The sequence below is a fragment of the Tamandua tetradactyla genome, chromosome 18 (assembly GCF_023851605.1).
Source record: "Tamandua tetradactyla isolate mTamTet1 chromosome 18, mTamTet1.pri, whole genome shotgun sequence".
In the NCBI taxonomy this organism is placed as follows: Eukaryota; Metazoa; Chordata; class Mammalia; order Pilosa; family Myrmecophagidae; genus Tamandua; species Tamandua tetradactyla.
In genome coordinates this window covers 21160622-21179810 of record NC_135344.1, presented here as the reverse complement: position 1 = coordinate 21179810, position 19189 = coordinate 21160622, and the positions used below count along the sequence as shown (strand labels likewise).

Sequence of the window (19189 nt, the reverse complement as noted above, 5' to 3'; positions counted from 1 at the left end):
AGGTTACTTCAGTTAAAGTGAACTGATTGAGTTGGCCCAAACAATTAATCAGGATGAGTCTTAATCCTATTATTGGAGTCATTTATAAGCAGAATGACATTTAGGCAGACAGAAAACCATGAGAAGCAAGAAGCTGAAGGTCGGTGGAGCCAGGAGAGAAGGGAGAAGCCAGGAGAGGCTGATGTGTGCATTGTAGGGAGACAGAGAAGACCAGGACCAAGAATCTCTGGGAGCCAGCCCCAGAAAACCAATCTCAGGAAGAAAGCATCACCTTATTGCCTCCTCAATTTTGGAATTCTCCTAGCCTCAAACCATGAGCCAATAAAATCCCATTGTTTAAGCCAACTCATTGCATGGTATTTGCTTGAGTCAAGGAAATTAAAACAGGTGGACAGAGGTGATCTACTGAGGTGCTCAGATCTGAACCATAGAAGAAGGCAGTCTTTTGAAGAACTAGAGGTAGTATCTAGGAAAAAGGACCAACAACTACAAAGGTGGTATTGGATTGGAAGAGCAGGTTCGTCTTTGTGGATAATGGAATGGAGGAATGGATGGAGAGTAAAAACTTGTAGCTCTGTTAAAAAGAACCTTACAGTAATCCAGGCTTAAAACGATGGAGGCAAATACCAGGGTGGGAAGAGGAGGAAATGTGGGTGAATGTTGGAGCTGAAAGAGGGCATGGGCATGATCTTCTCTAGTCTTTTTTGCAATTCAGGGAATTGGATCATAGATAAAAACCCAATGTTATACAAAATGTATCTTTTTCACTCCTACTTCAGAGAGCCCTAAAGAAAAATTTAAATATAATACAATGCCAGAAATACCTAAAAGTTAACATCCAGAAATTTACCTGAAGAGAAAATAAAACCAATCTTTTTGCAAACAATCTCTGAATTTTGGGTTCTTCAAATCAATGAATACTTGTCATTTTGGTGATAAATAGTAAGATCATCTATCTTCTATTCAATTTTCATTCAGACACTTTGATATCAATATAGATACATTATACTGTATATTTTACAATTAGAATAAGTTAGTAGAATCATTAGATCTCATGTATTTGCCGATAACAATTTGGTTATTGAATAAAGTTGTTATTCCTTAGCTAAAGGCCTTGTGTGTGTGCATGTACACACTTACACGTTGCGTTGTAAAAGACTTTATTAGCTTTCAAATTTCTACATTGAAGAATGTTGAACTTTCACAGAAGTTACTGAAATGGAAATATTTTTAATTGTAGTAACATATATATAAAATGTAAAATTTCCCGTTTTAACCATTTTAAGTGCACAATTCAAACATTAATTATATGCACTATGTGGTGCTACTAAAACATTTTCATCACCCCAAACAGAAACTCTGTAATCATTAAGCAATAACTCTCCAATTCCCTCACCCAGGCTTTCTGCTTCTGCAAATCTGGTTATTCTAGATATTTCGTATAAGTGGAAATTATACACTATTCATCCTTATGAGCCTTCCTTACTTCATTCAATTTTCATTTCATTCATGTCATAGCATATATCAGAACTTCATTCCTTTTTGCAGCTAAATAATGTTATCAATTGATCTGTTGATGAACACTTTCCACCTTTTGGCTATTGTGAATAATGTTATCGTGAACATTTGTTTTCAATTTCTTTGGCTATATACCTAAGAATGCAATTGCCATTCTCACAGTAACTCCAAAATTAACATTTTGAGGATCCACTGAACTGTCTTCTGCAGCAGAGAACCATTTTACATTCCTAACAGCAATGCAGGAAACTTCCAGTTTCTCCAAATACTTGCTCACACTTGTCTCATTGTGATTTTTTTTTTTTTTTTTTTTTTTTTAAAGGAAAGACAGAGAGAAGGAAGGAAGAAAGGGAAACATCTTTAAACATTTTCTTGTTTTATTGTATTTTGTTTTTCCGTTTTTTGTTACATGGGCTGGGGCCGGGAATCGAACCGAGGTCCTCCGGCATAGCAGGCAAGCACTTTGCCCGCTGAGCCACCGCGGCCCGCCCTCATTGTGATTTTGATTTGCATTTCTTTAATGGCCAATACTACTGAGTGTCTTCTCATGTGCTGATTGGCCATTATCTATTCTTTGGTATCTATTCTTTGGGAAAATGACTGTTCAAGGCCTTTGCCCAATTTTTAACTGTCTTGTCTTTTCTTTTTCTTGGCACAGGCAGGCTCCAGGAATCAAACCCGGGTATCTGGCATGGTAGGTGAGAATTCTGCCACTGAGCTGCTGTTGCACCGCCCTAATTGTGTTGTCTTTTTGTTGTTGAGGTATGGGGGTTCTTTAGACATTCCAGATATTAAATGCTTAGCAGATATATAATTTGCAATTATTTTCTCCCATTCTGTAAAATGTCAGTACTACCAAAAGTGATCTACAGATTCATCACAATCCTGACTAAAATTCCCGAAGCCTTATTTGCAGAAATGGAAAAGCCAATCTTCAAAGTTTTATAGAATTACCAGGCATACTGAAAAGCCAAAACAACCTTGAAAAAGAGCAAAGTTGAAGTACTCACACTTCCTGATTTCAAATTGTACCACAAAGACATAGTAATAAAAACAGTGTAGTACTAGCAAAAGGACAGCGGTATAGATGAATGGTATAGAATTGACAGTGCGGAAATAAACCCACATACCTATCTATGGTCAAATGATTTTCAACAAGGGTGCCGATTCCACTCCATGGAATTCAATGCAAAAGCTAAATTATTTTCCTTATCTCTGAACTGAAACTTTACATATCCCTATATAAATTTTATAGGGATGATTGAATTAAGAGCCCACTACATGCTTTTCACCTTGGAGATGAGCTTGGCCCAATAATTGTGGCCACTCTTTAAATAGCAGGCATTCCCATTACCTGAGCCATACTTTAAAAAGTGGTTGTTCTTTCCAACAAGTTTCTCTGAATCAGCCAAGGTGGAGTTTCCCCTCAAAACCTCCCCCTAAAGGGCTCTCCAAAGCCAAGTGAAAAGTGACAACAGCAAAAAATGCTCCAGAGAATTTTCCTTTTAAGCTACTGGGTCAGTATGTCTGTCATCTGACTTATTCTAAGAAATGAAAGCCCATAACACCTAAGTAGCCTAATTACCCTCTTACACCATTCAACTGCCCTAAAGTAGCCACTGCTTAATTGCCTTTAGGATAGATCATCAGTCTCCATGAATGGAAGGAGTAGATTTCTCTCTGAATTCCTGCTTAAAATGATTTCGTCTTTTACTGCTCTCTGTGACAAAAATCACACAGTTCTGAGATGAATTGCAGAAGACAGTGCAACAAATTAATACAAATGAAGTCATTCCTGAGTGACTCCATCTGCTTTAGAAATAAGGCTCGGACAATAATGTGGCCAAGATCCAGATAATTAGGCCTGACTCCAAATGAAGGCACACAGGTAACTTATAGCTTCATTAACTCTCTTCAAGAAGGCAGACATCCAAAAACTAACTTTAACAGAGGCAGCATATGATCCATTGACAATCTGCTTGATATTAAAAAATGAGCTTTATTCTTGCAATGTTGCATGGACAGTAGGCAAATAACACGTGCAACTCAAAGCACCAGGGACAGAGACATGGTTGGGCATCCTGGATGCCAGGCTCTAAATTTGGAAAACAAAGCCCTTAATTATTGTTTACAGAATTTAATCAAAAGACATTAATAATCTAGAAACTAAGAAAGGCACATAAGGTATCTGCAAGTGCCTTTTCTCTGTAATCAACAGGAAGATTATTAGGTAATAACAAATGTTATTCATCTTCATAATGGCTAAATGACAGCCTGTTTAAAAATAACAAATGACTGCTCCTCATTGACTGTTACAGGGTGACTATGACCTTCATGTATCTTAAGCAAACAAGCCCTCCTTTCAAAGACTTCAGGAGTTCTTTAATTGATAATGATGAGATTTTTTATCTTTACCAAGGGACACTAAACCTTTTAAGATGCAGTTTAACTTGACATCATTTTATACAACCCCCTCACTTAGAAGGGACCCTGAAGGTCTTGCACTGATTTTTTTTCCCCCTTAACAAAATATCAGTAAACCACACACATTCATAGATAGCTGTATTTAGATATCTTATCTAAAAGTGTTTCTCCCTTATCATTCCTGATTTTTCTATTGTGGAACAGTGAATTTCAAGTGACAGATCAAAAAACAAGTAGAAGATTTAAAAACTGGTTTTTTAAAGAGTATCCTTGTTACCTTTGAACTATAGGCATTACATGCCCCATATTTACTATAAATTTCAGGGCTTTGAGTGAAAACCCTCCAGAGCTTTTAGACAGTTTTGACAATCACACCAGGCATAATTTACAAATCCCTCTTATGGTACTTTAAATGTTCAGCTTTCTGTGTCTCCCAATCCCTATTTTCAGGACAAAACAGGATCAGATGCTCCAGGGTAACTGTGATGTGCAGAGACCAGTTCGGGTAACCCTGGCAATAATCTGCAAACCCCCTCGATACATAACTGAGTAAACAGGGCAGCTACTGCAAGTGCTGTATTGTTTTCATATGGTAAGTCGAATGTGACCATAAACCTCCTGCACCATTTGGGGCCTCATTCATTTCCCAGAGTCCCACGGTGTTAGCCAGAAGGATGTCCACTTCCTATTCCCAAAACCTGTTACTATACTGCCCTACATGACAAAAGAGAGTTTGGAACTGTGATTAAGTCAATAATCCTGCGTGGAGAGATTATCCAGAATTAACCAGGTATGCCCAGCATAGTCACAAAATCCTTATAAGAGGGAGTCCACAGGGTCGAAGTCAGAGAAAGGAGACTTGACAATGAAACCGGAGGTTGGAGTGATGTGCCTGAAAATGGAGGAAGGAACCATGAGCCAGGGAATGCAGACAGCTTCTACAGAGGTAAAAGGCAAGGTAATGGGTTCTATACTGAAGCTTCCAGAAGAAATGCAGCCCTGTGGACACCCAATTTCAAGCCCAGTGAAACTGACCTCAGACTTCTGACCTCTGGAACTTAAAGGTAATAAAATTGTGTTATTTTAAGCCGCCAAATCCGTGGTAATTTTTTACGGGATGTAAAATATCTAATAGACCCACGGGCACCTTTGGAATCAGAACCTAAATAACCGTTCCAGGGGCTGGTACTGCTGATAGAAATAATCTTGTTCTTTCTTTTCTATCTCAGACCCAAATTCTGCAGGGTCACAAATCTCCCGTTTGGATGCTGGAGCCACTTCAACATGTATTATTAGAAAGAAATGAATATTTTCTCCAACCACCGGTGAGAGGCTTTATATTTTGAGCCTGCATTCCTTCTTCTACAATCTGACAGCGTTCAATCAAACGTCCTCCAAGTTCACACCGAGCTCTGGCATCTGAGGCCCTTTCTTATGCCACATTCTTCTACTACTTCGATCTCGGGCAGATGTATTTTACTTTTACCTCGCAAGGAAGTAAGTTTGCCTTTATGCTTTATTTGATGATCATCCTGATTATTTCACCTCGGGTCTCTTTGCCTGCAAAGGGAAATTTTAGCTGCAAATCTGCAAAGGGTATTTATCATCGACCGGCCTATTCGCAGGAACTGAGTACACACATTGATTTTGTAACACGGTTATCAAATTATCTTCATAAATCAGCTAATAGCCAAACGAGCAATGTCACAAACAAAAGTAAGGAGATATCTTGGTCTTTAGAGAAAGTGGTGAGCCTTTATTTCCAAAACCTATGCGATCCATACTGACCACTTTAACTAAAGGTGTCAGTAAAAGTCCTTGTCCTAAATTCTCTGTCTGAGTGGACAGACCACCATCCTCAAGTCTGTGACTTCTCTAAATGAATTTATTGAAAATTTCATGCAAGGGGGAGACAGGGAAGAAGCTGTTTTCTGATAATGCTTTAGGCACATAGTTTAAGTTAATGAGACATGGCAAGAGCAGGTGGGTAATTCGATGTTCACACACTGTAATGGGCCAAAGGCTAATTACTATTCTCTGTAAAATGAACATAAAAGTAGCAATTATGCCTTCATCCTAGTGGATGTGATGTATTAAAGCTATCAGCTTCACCTTCTGTAATAACAGCTTTTGTCTGTTTGTACCAGGATGTGCGAAAAGAAGACGGATATGGAAGTAGGGTTGCTCTGTGACTTTATAAGAGGACAAACATTACATTCTCACTGTCCCTCCTTCTGTGCTCACGACACAAGGGATAGATGGAGCCCTGTGATTTACAAACATCATTTGTAAATTTGCTGCTTTCCTTCCTTCGCTGTCAAATGCCAAATGAACTGTTCACATAAAGACTTTCTCTTGCCAACTTCTCGTGTCACCTGTGAACCAGACTGACATTCAGAGTTCACAAGGTGAAAGCAAATCTAGACCATCGAGTTCAGATTGTCAGAGTTGGGAACATATTTGAGCAGCGCTGAGGGTCCACCATCTCCATCTTTGCCAAAGGCACCCAAGAAACTGGGTTCATCGATCTTACTTTTTATTACATAACTAATGAGATCTTGTGAACAATGCAGGTGGAAGATACATCAAAGAAAGACACAGAGTACGATTTGGGGATGCCAGGATTGTAAATAATCCACATTTGATACTAGCATGAAAACTGTCATCACTCAGGCAGAGGAGGAAGCAGGCTGAATAGCAGAACCTTAATTGCAAGGGAAATTCTTATTTCTACCACTGGGAAATGAAAATCCACTCTGACATTGTCTGCCAGATCCTACTGCTCGAAGACTTCTGAGATATACCTAGTAAGGGAGTTTTTCACCATGTATAAAAGGACTTATCTGAGCTGCCTGGACACTGCCCCGGGGCTCCCCTCTGTCTCAGCCTGTCCAGGGATTGGCCCCGTGCTCTATGCCCAGGGTCTGTAGCTGGTTTATAGCTGGATCTCTATGCTCGTATCCCAGCACCAGTGAGAGAGATCAGCCAGGCTGTGTCTCCTTCAGCTTCTGCTCGAAAGCTGTCCCTTGAGCAGCCCAGGTAGGGAGATCCTGGCATTTCCAGGACCTTACCACGCACTGGAGGGTCAGGTACCCAGCACCCATTAGAGAGCAGCGTAGGGCACACCCGCTCATCCACAATTGAGAAGCATAATGAATTACAGTGCTGTAAGTTTCCCTGTGCACACAGTGGAGCACCGCTATTCATTTACTCAAGGTGGAATTCTACAAGCACTGATGACAGCTTTACAGACAATGTCTTGAATTTTATTTTAAAAGAAGTCAACCTAAAGCAGGGATCTTGCCCAGGATATCTCTATCTTGCCCAGGATATCTCTATCTTTTGAAAGAAAAGTTCAATGGAAGTTTGCTGAGGGGGTTGCAATTTAATGTGTTTTACGCTCAAAAGTTTTCAGGGATTTCAGGATAGCTCCAGGGAGCGCTGGTTTTAGCTTAAAATATTAGCACCTGGAGACAACATGGGCACGGCGCTGAGCAAGCTTGGATGTGTGTTAGGAAAATCTCAGCACCCATGATATCAGACCCACCTGGACCTGTTTTCTGAGCTCTGGCCAGTGGGCCTCCTTGCCAAGAAATGCCCCAAACCATTATACAGCTGCCAATGTGCCAAAGCCCCTGGTCTAGCCTCAGGGTAGATAAACCAGGGAAATGCAACCACCCCAGAAGGCCCTCAGAGGTATACTTAGGCCTCCTTATCTTTACCGTGGCTCCTGCAACCCAAAGTTGAGAGATCGATGGCTGCATCTACAGCACAAATTATATCCCAGCGTTCTAACGCATTCACTTTGTGGGTCTTATGTTCCAAGGCTGATTTTATTTAGAACAAAAAGAATTATATTGATGACAAAATTTGGATTTATACTACACCAAAATTCAATTTTTTAAAAAAAGCCTTACTTCTGGATACGCTGCAGCAACTGTGTGAATCGCCACCTCCTGTCTGCTCTGCAATGATGTGAATCTCAGGTGTAGTTAACGACTTCTTTTCCTCCTTTAAACAATGATTTTGTTCATCGAGATAAAGCTGGCAACCATCCAGTATCTCCAGACTACCCTCCCTAATTATGTTGCAGGGTTTTCCTTTAATCTTCCTACCTCAAAATTTGTCTTAAACAGGCTTTACTGCATTTGCGTTCCATCATTCTTTGCTTGCATCCTGATTTTATGTCCCCTTGTCTGCTCAAGGAGATTACTAAAGTTACTGATGTGTTTTTAATGTAAATATTCTCCCTATGTCATGAAAAGGGAAAATTACAAAGATGTCAAGTAATATTGAACGTAAATAAGCCTTTTGCACCTCAGCTAATGCTGCATTTCTGTCACTTAGTAAATGAACGGGCATCAGAGGAGGATTAGTGTCAGTGACCCAGTGAAGGTTGCTAGTTTGAGGCAAGACAATAAAACAAAGAGGACAAATACTAATGAGTCTTTCTGGTGTTGATATTACTTGCTTCCCCTGTAGGGACTCATAAATCTAAATTCTTTCTGGTATTAACATGGCTATGTAGCTTTTAAAATACAAACGCTAGTAACTTAAAAAAAAAATCTGGTAGTTGAGCAGATAACCCAGGTTGTTATGGTAAGGTTCATGTGTCAACATGGCAGGTGGTGGTGCCCGGTTGTCTACTCGGGCATGCGCTAGCCTGGCTGTTGCTACAAGGACATTTCATGGACTTAAATCATGACCACACTGGCAGCATCCACAACTGATGGCACTTGCAATCAGCTAAGGGGGAGTGTCTTCTGCAATCATTGCCGCTTAATCTAATCACCAGAAGGCTTTTAAAGAGGATTCATCAGAGACAGTCACTCTTCCTGCTTCAGCCAGCCAGCCTTTCCTGAGAGTTCTTTGAGGACCTTCATTAGAGCCGCCAGCTTGTGGCCTGCCCTATAGATGTTGGATTCTTACATCCCCACGATTGCCCAGCCAGCCTCTCCTGAGAGTTTGTTGAGAATTTTGTGCCTCATATTTTCAGTTGATTCCCAGGGCTTTGAAGCTATTCATTCTGGGCCAGCCTTCAGTCTGGCCTCCTGGAACTAACAGGTAGAGGGACAGACAGACATTAGTGTAAAACACACTGGCAAATCAGAAGTTAAGGCAAGGAGAAATATGTTCTAAGCCAGGGGCCGGCAATGTCTTAAGTGTCCTGCAATGTCTAAAATATTTACTATTTGGCCCCTGCCAACCCTTTCTAAACACTCTAACCCAAACATGGAAACCAGTTTATGCACAACCTTTGGGATATTTAAAACAGGTGCAAAGAACTGGGAACATTCCTAAGCCTGCGTGCCAGGCTCTGTGTGTGGGCACTTTAGTGAGGAACCCCAAAGCAGCCCCCTGAGATGAGGGTTTTTGTGTAAGTGACTTTTTTAAGCAAGTGTTCCCTGGAGAAGGCAAGAATGGGGTGAGGTGAACATGACAGGGCAGGGAAAAAAGCAAAGCAAATGAGAGATTTAGGCCAAGCCCCACCCCAGTCTCAGTCTGATCCCAAAGTTAGTCACACCTGGAGGCAAAGGAGCTAGGCTTCCACAGTTAGTCATTGGCTGGGGAGGGGAACAGGGATAACAAACTCCTAGGCCCTTCCTCCCCACTGTTGTGCTGGCAAAACAGCCCTGTTCCACCCAGAGCAGGAGGGCTTGGAAGAAAGTCCCAAAGTGCAAGGAACTGGGCGATGGCCCCACAAAGCATTAGAAGGCATCTGAGGGGATATGGGGGGAGTACAGAGCAAGTCTAATACCAGATGTGGAGGTTGGAATGCGTGCTGCGGTGGTGACAGAGAGCACTTCGAGCTGAGCAGCAAAAGATTGATTCTGAACTTCCTTAACTGACTGATCCAGGGGCTCTGCCCCACCCTGCCCCACCCTGCCTCAGTGGAGCACCTCTGCCTCCAACATGAAGCCCAAGGATAGTAATAACAGTTAATATATATTGAGCATTGTCAAAATGCATGAGCTCTTTGAATACATCATTTCATTTAATCCTCATGACAACCCTGCAGAGTTGGTGTCATTACCCTTCCTTTAGGGATGAGAAGCACAGGGCTCAAAGGGAGCCAAATGGCCCTGAGATACCCAGAAAGGAAGTAGGAAGATGAAACTGAGACCCATGTCTGTCTCTAGCCTTCTCACTCTCCACCTCTCAGCTGCCATCAATGGAGGGTATACTGGTGTAACCATCTCACTAAGCACTTATTAAGTTAAGGGTGCCAGGGCTTAAAGGACAATTAGGAGGGGATAACTCTTTAGTGGGATTTGGGTTTTTCAAATTATTTTTAAAGAACAAAGCTATTACTTAAATAATTCAGTGATCAGCTTGCAGATTCTATGCCCTGAGGATAAATGTCTATGTATGTCTTTGAGCAGTGGTTCTCAGACTCTGATGCGCATCTGAATTTCCTGGGGAGTACAGTTAGGCACATGTTCTCAGACTCACTTCTCAGGGATTGTTTCAGTGTGTTTAGGTAAGGCCCAGGTATCTGAAGTTCTTGCAGGAAATCTGAAGCTAATGGTCCACAGATTGCGCTTTGAGAAACACTGTTTAAGAAAAATGGGCAAGAATAACCAAAACAATGACAACAACAAAACAAACAAACAAACAAAACCACTCCAGGATTCTCTGCCTGACTTGGAATTAAGGTAATTTGTTTTAAATGTGTGACACCTATCCAGCCATACCAGCCAGGTGTGGTAAGAGTTTTCACTTAGAGATGAGTTAGCCATATGTGACTTCTCTGTATGCAATCTAATTAATGATCTAGAATTGGAAATTAAAGTTGTTAATTTATGATATTGAGTGCAATTGACTAGATCCAGATATAATTTTGAATATAAATATGAACACCAAAGCAGTGTGATTATTTTTTTCAGGAATTCCAAAATGAGTAGGCAGAAGAACAATTTGGTGTGCTGGCCTAGTTCCATTCTGGGGTAACTGAAATCTGCCTACTTAAAGTTCTTTTTGTCAATTTCAGTAGCTACTGGCTGTTCCCTCACTTCCTGTTCTAAAGGCCATAGAATGGTGCTGTTGTGAGCTGAGGCCCGTGGCCCTCCCAGGTGACAACCACTGCAGCAAATGCACGGGGGGTCATGTGTAACCCCAAATGTGAACTGGGTAAACCATTCATATCAACGCACTGCATAGAGGTATATTCCGTTAACATGTCCATTTCTGGCTTTGATTCCAGAACCTTTAAAAAGCATATTTTTTTCAGTGCTTTTACATTTTAATCTTGTAAGGATAGCTTGATATAGCCAAGTAAATGCATAAAAAATTAATATACATGATTTATTGACTGCGCATCTCATTATCTAGACAAATAGCAACTTGTCAGATAAAGGGCAATCTTGTGCTGCTTTTTGTTTTGTTTTGTTTTTCATCCCGAATCATTCCAGCGTGGCCTTTGAATGCTTGCTCAAAACAAGAGGCTTATGCTTCTTTTCTTTCTAAGGACTCCTGGATACTTTGCATATTAATGATTGCCTCTGACAATACTCTTAATAAGATAAGTGGTAGGAAAAGAAATTTTAAAGGTAATGAGGAAGGGGATTGAATGAATGAGGGTGGCGGGCAAACTGAATGGAGAGAGAGAGAGAGAGAGAGAGAGAACGCACGCAAACTGTCACATGTCCATAAATAAAGAGGAAAAGAGAAACATGTCACCAGCTGGCAAGTGGGGCAGCAGCCGTTTGCGGCCGTTTGCAGCCGTTAGAAGGAAAAGCATTCACTAAGTGATTTCTGATATGGAATTTCTATCTAAATACAGCACTAAAGCTTCAGCTTTTGAGATACAGCAAGGAATATCACTTGGCAGAAGGAGAATTCAGAAAAGAAACAGAAGGCAAGATCCCCCAGGGACTAAATGAGCCTGTGTAAACATAGGGATCAAATAAAGATAATGGGTTTAGAGTGCTGATTTTCTAAATGCTACAGAAGACTATGTGGGATTCTAGAATGGAAATTTACAAAACCTTCAGAATGGAAGCCAGACTTTGTTTCCCTTGTTCAAGTTACTTCACTTTTTAGCATCAGGCTTATTCTAGGCCACAGGAACTCCCAGACGTGACCCTCAGGAAAACACCCTATGCACTTCTGAGTCTCATGTAAGCCTAAGCTTTCCAGACATCTGACCAAGCCTGTTTTTAAGCAACTGTGATGTTTAAAAATCTAAGCATCAAATATCAAATACTTTGCTATCGAAATGGAGTATCGTTCAAAAATAAAACAAAACGGAGTATTCTAATTTGGACATAGATTAACACAAAAGCAAAAGGGTAGTTAGTTTAGAAATGTAATGGCACCAAGTGAAAATAACACTACAAATACAAAAGAGTAGAAAATATCTTAAATAGATTTCATTCATATTTGCAGAAGTTTGGCATCTTTACAGAAATTAATATTTTTACAAAAAATAATGCCACCCAATTTTAGCGAATCAGAAGTGGTTAGAAAATAGAAAGGTTGAATAGAGGACTCCATGTTGAGAAATATGCAGCTTTTTATTTGAAAATGCTCAGTAATGTCTTGGTTGATTGAAATTGCTAATCAAGGTAAAAGATGTATGATTCAAGCAATTACAGAGCAAATATAGTTTCTTATTTTCAAGACACACAGTGGATGCCTCAACAGGATTTTAATAAGCCTTTTGAAATATTTCATGCCTTAGATATTCTCAACTACTTACTATTTCTTCTTTCTTCCCTTTTCTTATTTTCCCTTTCTTTCTTCAACTCTATTATATGACCAGCTAGCTATAACTGTAACAATATGGTCCAGATCTCCGGTTACTTCTGTTAGACAATAAATGTGAGAATTTGGCATATGAGTAAATGAATGGGTGATGGATGGACAGATGAACAAATGGGTGAATATAATAGCAAATGAATGCGTGCTACATTAGGTCAGGTTTCCTGGGGTAGGGACTCTGAGATGGAGAATTGCAGGCAGGGGACTTTCGGGGGAGTACTCGTGGGAAGAGCTCCCATAAAGAAGTGAATGAAGCAAATGGGATTGGGCAGAAGGAGCAGTTAAACAGAGGTACAGCCTCGGCAGAAGTCTCTCCAGTCAGTCCCAGATGGAGCCCTTCAGAGTTGTGCCACATTAAGGCAAGAGAGGAGGGCATAAAACCTTGAGCAAGAAAACTGATCCTTCAGTGGAGAGTAAGTCCAAGAGAGGGATTCAGCTGAGAGGTATTGGTGGCCACCATCCTAGAACCTGGAGAATGACTGCCTTGGGCCTGAACAGGAAACAACTGGTGCACATAGCATCCCCTACAGAACTTTGCTTGAATTTTACAAATACGTGTAAGAGCTGCTAGGGACCAATGAATGCCTCATGGTTAGCTGCATGTTCAGTTTTCCAGTGCAACCAAATGTTGGCTTTTGGATGAGGTGGCTTCCATATTATGCTATCAGGGAAAGAGTACAAGTATGAGATCTAGACTGAAAGACTCAGGTTTTAGTTCCTGATCTATGTGACCTTGGGAAATTATGGAAATCTCTTAGTCACATTTTCCATATGTATAAAATTAGGATAACAGTGCCTCACTTGGGAGGGTTTGTAAGAATTGAATAGAACAATATAGGCAAAATACCTACAGAAACTGCTACAGAAAAGAGTGATTATGTATAACAAGAGCCCTATGAATGTTAGTGTCCATGCTGAAATCAGCTATCAGAACACCACTGCCAAGTGGATATCGAGCCATTGGCTGAATATTTTCACTTGTAGGATAATTGCCACATCCAATACAGTTCATTCTACCTTTAGACAAAATTGACCATAAGAATTGCTTTCTTCTGAATAGGTTCCAGGTTCTCTCAAAGTAAAATAGGCAATAACATAATACCATGCAACAATACATGGGACCCAGAGCAAAACAGAGCTTATCATTTTCAGTCTTGACTGAGCCAAGATTCTATTGGCTACAATCCAGTGTCCACAATGCAGTTCAGAAAAGAAATGGTTAGACACAGCCAGGTCCAAACAGACAAAATGCTGGGGAAAAAATTGATACTCTTTAAGAATTTTGATAAATATGTCCCTTTTAAATGACCTCCCTCCCCTATAGTAGTAAGTCCCTAAATTACATTAATTCACAAAGGATTTGAAACTTGTCGAGCTTGAGAAAATAAGTCAGATCAAATTACTTAAAGATTCAGACTCAGGAAAATCTTTAGCTGGTTGTCATCAGGCTTTTCCCCTGATTTTTCATTTTTCAATAAGCAGGGATTCTGTTTTGACCCTGTGCCTTTAGGAAAGAGATTCCTGCTGAGATGCTGAGGCTGCTGAACTGAGCACCTTGGCAGCTGCCAATATGGACAAGACGCTCCTACACCTTTTCCGGGCCCACACCTATGCTGTGTTTGCAGTCTTGCTGCCTCCATGCTCTCCTTGGGACCAACCTCCCAAACCAACTGGTGGAGAACGGAAAACGAAGGCTCAGTCCAATGAGTGGAGGAGTCTCTTGCCACCCTGCAGTGGAAAGGGATTGGGCATATGTGACTAGATCAGCACCCTTAGTCAATACCTGGCCCGAGCAACAGTGGGTTCCTCCTTCACTACCACCACTCTCTGGGGTGCCTGCTACACCAATATCTGCTAAGTGTCAAAGGAACCAGCGCTCTCTGAACCATTTGCTCCACTGAATACAATATTCCCTGAGCAGTTACCATGTTCAATGCAAAGCCATGTGTGATGCCTCCCCATGCCTTGGCCGTCTATCCCCCCTGCTACTGTCCCCCTCACTCCTGCTCCAGCCACACCGATCCTTTTGCATTTCCCCAAATAAGACATGCTCCCATCCTAGGGCTGTTACCCTGACTGTCCTCTCAGTGTGAAATAGTCTCCCCCAGATGTTTAATTATGATTCATCTCATTCCACAAAGGATTTGGAAATACCATACCATAAACCCATAAATACATATGGTCATGCAAGCCTCCATACATATATTGGGACCAGAGAAAATAAAAATTAGGATGAGAAATAAAGACAGAGTAAAAAGAAAAATAACACAAACAGAAGGCCATAACATCCCTTAGAAGAGCCATATATTAGGTACAATTTTACAGAAATAAGAACTCAGATGAAGAGAAATTCAATGACTTCTCCAAGATCTTATGTACAGATTTTTTTTTTACATTTATCTCAAATTAGTTTAGGCTGTTGGGATGGGAATTTATCATTAGTTGAACTTACTGTGTATTTCAAAAGTCCTGCAAGTAGAGTTAGATACAGTGTATCCAAGTCTTCATCAAAGTATCATCAGGACCTAGTATTTCTCCATCTTTCAGTTCTATTTTCCTCTGTCTTGAAAATATGGACATATTTTTCACTCATTGTGGCAAAATGTCTTCCAGCAGCTCAAATTCCATACCCTCACTGCTCTAAGAGAAAAGAGCTGGTGCCTTCCTAAATTTTATAGAAGTATTGAGATCAGCTATGATTAAGTCATATCCCCATCTTTAAATCAAGTATATATTAAGGTAATGAAATATTCTGGTTAGCCAAGTTCCTTCCTGACACGTGAAGATAAAGTCAGGTCCGCACTCAGCATGTGCACTGAGGGAGAGTTCCCCAGAGGACACTGGGGTTATGATTTCCAGAAATAGGGGGAATGGATGCCAGGTGTGTAAAAAATACAAATGTTCACTAAAGAAAGTAAATGCTAGAACTGGGTCTTTAGCTCAGATTTTTCTGACTTCAAGTCCTATAATCAAGTCTAATAACAGCCCTGCTGCAAATTCATTAGCAAAGTTTGTTAGGCTTTTTAGCATAAGGCTCTTGAAAAATCCAGGAAAAAATACCAAAATGGAACTCAGTAAAAGCAGTCGCGTGTGTGTGTGTGTGTGTGTGTGTGTGTGTGTGTGTGTATGTTTAGGAATTAGGAGGAAGGAGGTGGAAAGCAGGACACTATGGCCTAAGTATGCGATTTTCAGAAATCATTGTTTGATGTAAGGCATGGATGAACTAAATGCATGTCCTTCAAAACAGTCCTTAAAGGTAGTGACTCTATGTCATGAAAAAAGTTTCACAATCCAATTTCGGCCACCTGAAATAGAATGAATATAAAAGAAATAAACACTATCACATTTCGCTTGGAAACTTAAGGTTATATCTGCGCCAAAGACCTAAGAGACCCAGTTCTGTGTTGGTGACTACGTAGTAAAGAATTAACCTTACCCAAAGTGAGGTCTGGCCTTTTCCTTCAGTTCCTGTGAGGTGAGCCCTAAACCCCTAATGTCCTGCCTGATAAGAGTGTCTTGCTTTACCCAGAGACCTTGGCTATACCTGGTATTCTAACAATATGCTTTATGATGGATGCTTTGGGTTACACGATATCAGTTTGACCTCTGTAGGGACTGGACACTATGAACCATGTGGGCGGTCGACCATGTCCACATAATTAAACCCCAATAAAAATTCTGGACACCAAGGCTCGGGTGCCCTTCCCTGACTGACAATGCTTAGTGTACATTGTCTACTAGCAGAAATTGGGGCTGTCCACAATTCCTCTGGGAGACACTAACTAAAAGCCCCATGTGTGGAAAGCTCCTAGACTCTGCCTCATGAGCCTCTCCCCTTGGCTGATTTTAACCTGTATTATGTCCCTTCAATAAAAGGAGTGTAACAGCTTTCAGTGAGTTCTGTGAGTCCTTCTAGTGAATTCTCGGACCTAAGTGTGGTTTGGGGAACCCCAGGACTTGTAGTCAGTGTCGGCTATCAGGGTGGACTGTGGACCTCTCTTATTTTGCAGTGACTGTGGACAGGTCCCCACACTGTATCCAAACTACAATGTAATAAGATATTTTCATTGGACACTAAAGAACTTACCAAGCTTCTCACCTGATAGGATGAACAAGGAACACTACAGGAAAAGCCAGGATTTTTCTTAAGAAACAGATCTAGGTCCACTTTGGTTCTTGAGTGACTAATCAATGATACCTTCAAAATTGTGAGCATGGCCAGATGATTTTAGTCTGGAAAGAAAGCACATCTTATAACCCCACAGAGTGTGGAGGCAATGAGGAAAGCACTCACAAGAAGCACATTATTAGCTCAGTTCCCTGCATCACTGGTTGCCATTGATGATTTGAGGACATGACTCATCAATGTTCCCAGATTCCAAGACTATATACAGCCCAAAGCAAGCATCCACACTGTGAATTATTATATGAGATATATATATATATATTTTACTATCAATCAAAAAATGGCTAATTGCAATTTTTAATTTTACTTTATAATTATATTGATTTTTATTTTATTATTAAATTTATTATTTAAAATATTTATTAAATAAAATTTTAAAACTTTTAAAATGTTTTATAAATCACTATAGTTTTAAGTATTCAAACAGTAGTAAAAATCCACCAACAGCTCTTATTCATGTTGCATCTCTCTATAACCTCTAGGTTCACATGGGGCCTTTGCAATTATTGCAGGCTAGAAGTAAGAGCTGCATTTTTAGGTGCCAGAGGCTCCTCTGCTTTGAATCCTAGGTTTAGTTCACTCTGGGCTACATGAAGCTGTGCCTCTTTGAGACAGAAAACAGGCAGATATTTGACAGTTTACAGTACTGAAGGTCAAATCCATCTTGTACCTCTCAGGGAACCCACAGTTAAAGGGAGAATGAAGTGAGGAGAGGAAGAGCAGAAAGTTCAATTTCACAGGTTCATGTATGGGTTAGACCTCGTTCCAATCATTTTGATGATTAGAACTATGTTAGAACTAGAGAAAATCTCATTTACAGGAGATTTTCCAAATATGATAGTCTTCACAATCCCTGGGAAAAAATCTAACATTCTCTATTTGTGAACTGATTATTTCAGCCCAGATATGCTCCTGCATGAATTATACCTAAAGTTCTCATTAGGCATCTTTTCACAAGGAACTAACTTCCAACACTATGTAACTTTGTGGATAAATGAAAGTACATCAACTCATTTGGTATGCAAAGTCAGCCCGTACCTACTGTCATGGAGTGTGATTTGTGAGGTGACACTTCTCCTCCCACTTCAATTCTTCTAATTACTACAAATTCAACAGGAGCCTAAAACGACTTAAGTCTAGATTTTCAGTCCAACATATTATGGTCTATTCATCAGCCAGTTACTGAAATTATTACATGTGGGAAAATTGTATTCCTAAATGGTTTCCATGTTCCTGTTTTATTTGAGTGATCAATCCAATGGCTAACTTTGTCCCTTTTCAGGGTGATTTGCTTGGCATAACATTCACGAGCAGAAATGATTCCATTGCAGAGAAAAATAAGGTCATATTTAGTACATATTTTCATAAAGCTCATCTCAACCCTGGAATTTTACATGAAAATCTGAAATACAATTTCATTAAAAAGAGTGAAAATTAACAAACTTAGCTTAAATGCCAATTGCTTAAAATTTCAGACTATCAGAAATGATCTTTGCTTTGTAAAATTGACTATAACATTTGGCATTCAAATAAAGATAAATAATTCACATTGAACTACAGCAAAATTCTGCTGAAAATACTTTTGGAATCTAATATCACCTCAAATAATTTACTGAACATTAATGTTACTACAGAGAATTTTAAAATAAATTCTCCAAAAGATCAAATTAGTGCAAATGTCTTTTATCCTTAAGATAGTCTAGCTAGCCACATATTGTTTTTTCCTACAATAAAATGCAATAGTAATTAAGGCTTGGTAAAGAGCCTCAGTTTCCAAAATTGGTCCTTCACAGAATGCTGTAAATGTTTAATATTACTTGCAATACAGAGGGCAACTGATGATATCACTTTTTATTAGTTCCCTTATGAAATAAGTCAATTATAAATGTTACAGGTTAAGAAATTCAGTATATCCCTAGGCCTGTTCACTTTAATTTGTCTTTTTCTAGTGGATGGTGAGCACTCATTGCTTGTGTCTAACAGCCAAGCAAAGTGAACAGTTGTCTGATTGTTTGTTTAATTTAGGAGCACCTAACTCAGAAAACATGGAATTGTATTTCAAAAGAATAATTTTAAGCTCCTAATTTTAAGGATGATCTTAGCATATTTCTCCACAGAAAGGGCACTTATGCCTATGGTTACGAGTCTGGATTTCTTGGATCTGACTTCCATCTAGCCCCTAGATAAGCTCTGTTATCTTTAAAAAGTTATTTAACCTCTCTAGATCTCAGTTTCCTCATCTGTAACATGGGATAATAATCAAGCCTGCTTTGTAGAGTGGTGAGGTTTAGATGGGCC

General features: G+C 40.0%; 1 pseudogene; it reads left to right on the top strand.

Moving 5' to 3' along the window:
* LOC143662394 (large ribosomal subunit protein eL29 pseudogene) overlaps positions 1 to 19189 on the top strand; it is an 82310-nt pseudogene that overhangs the window by 17845 nt on the left and 45276 nt on the right.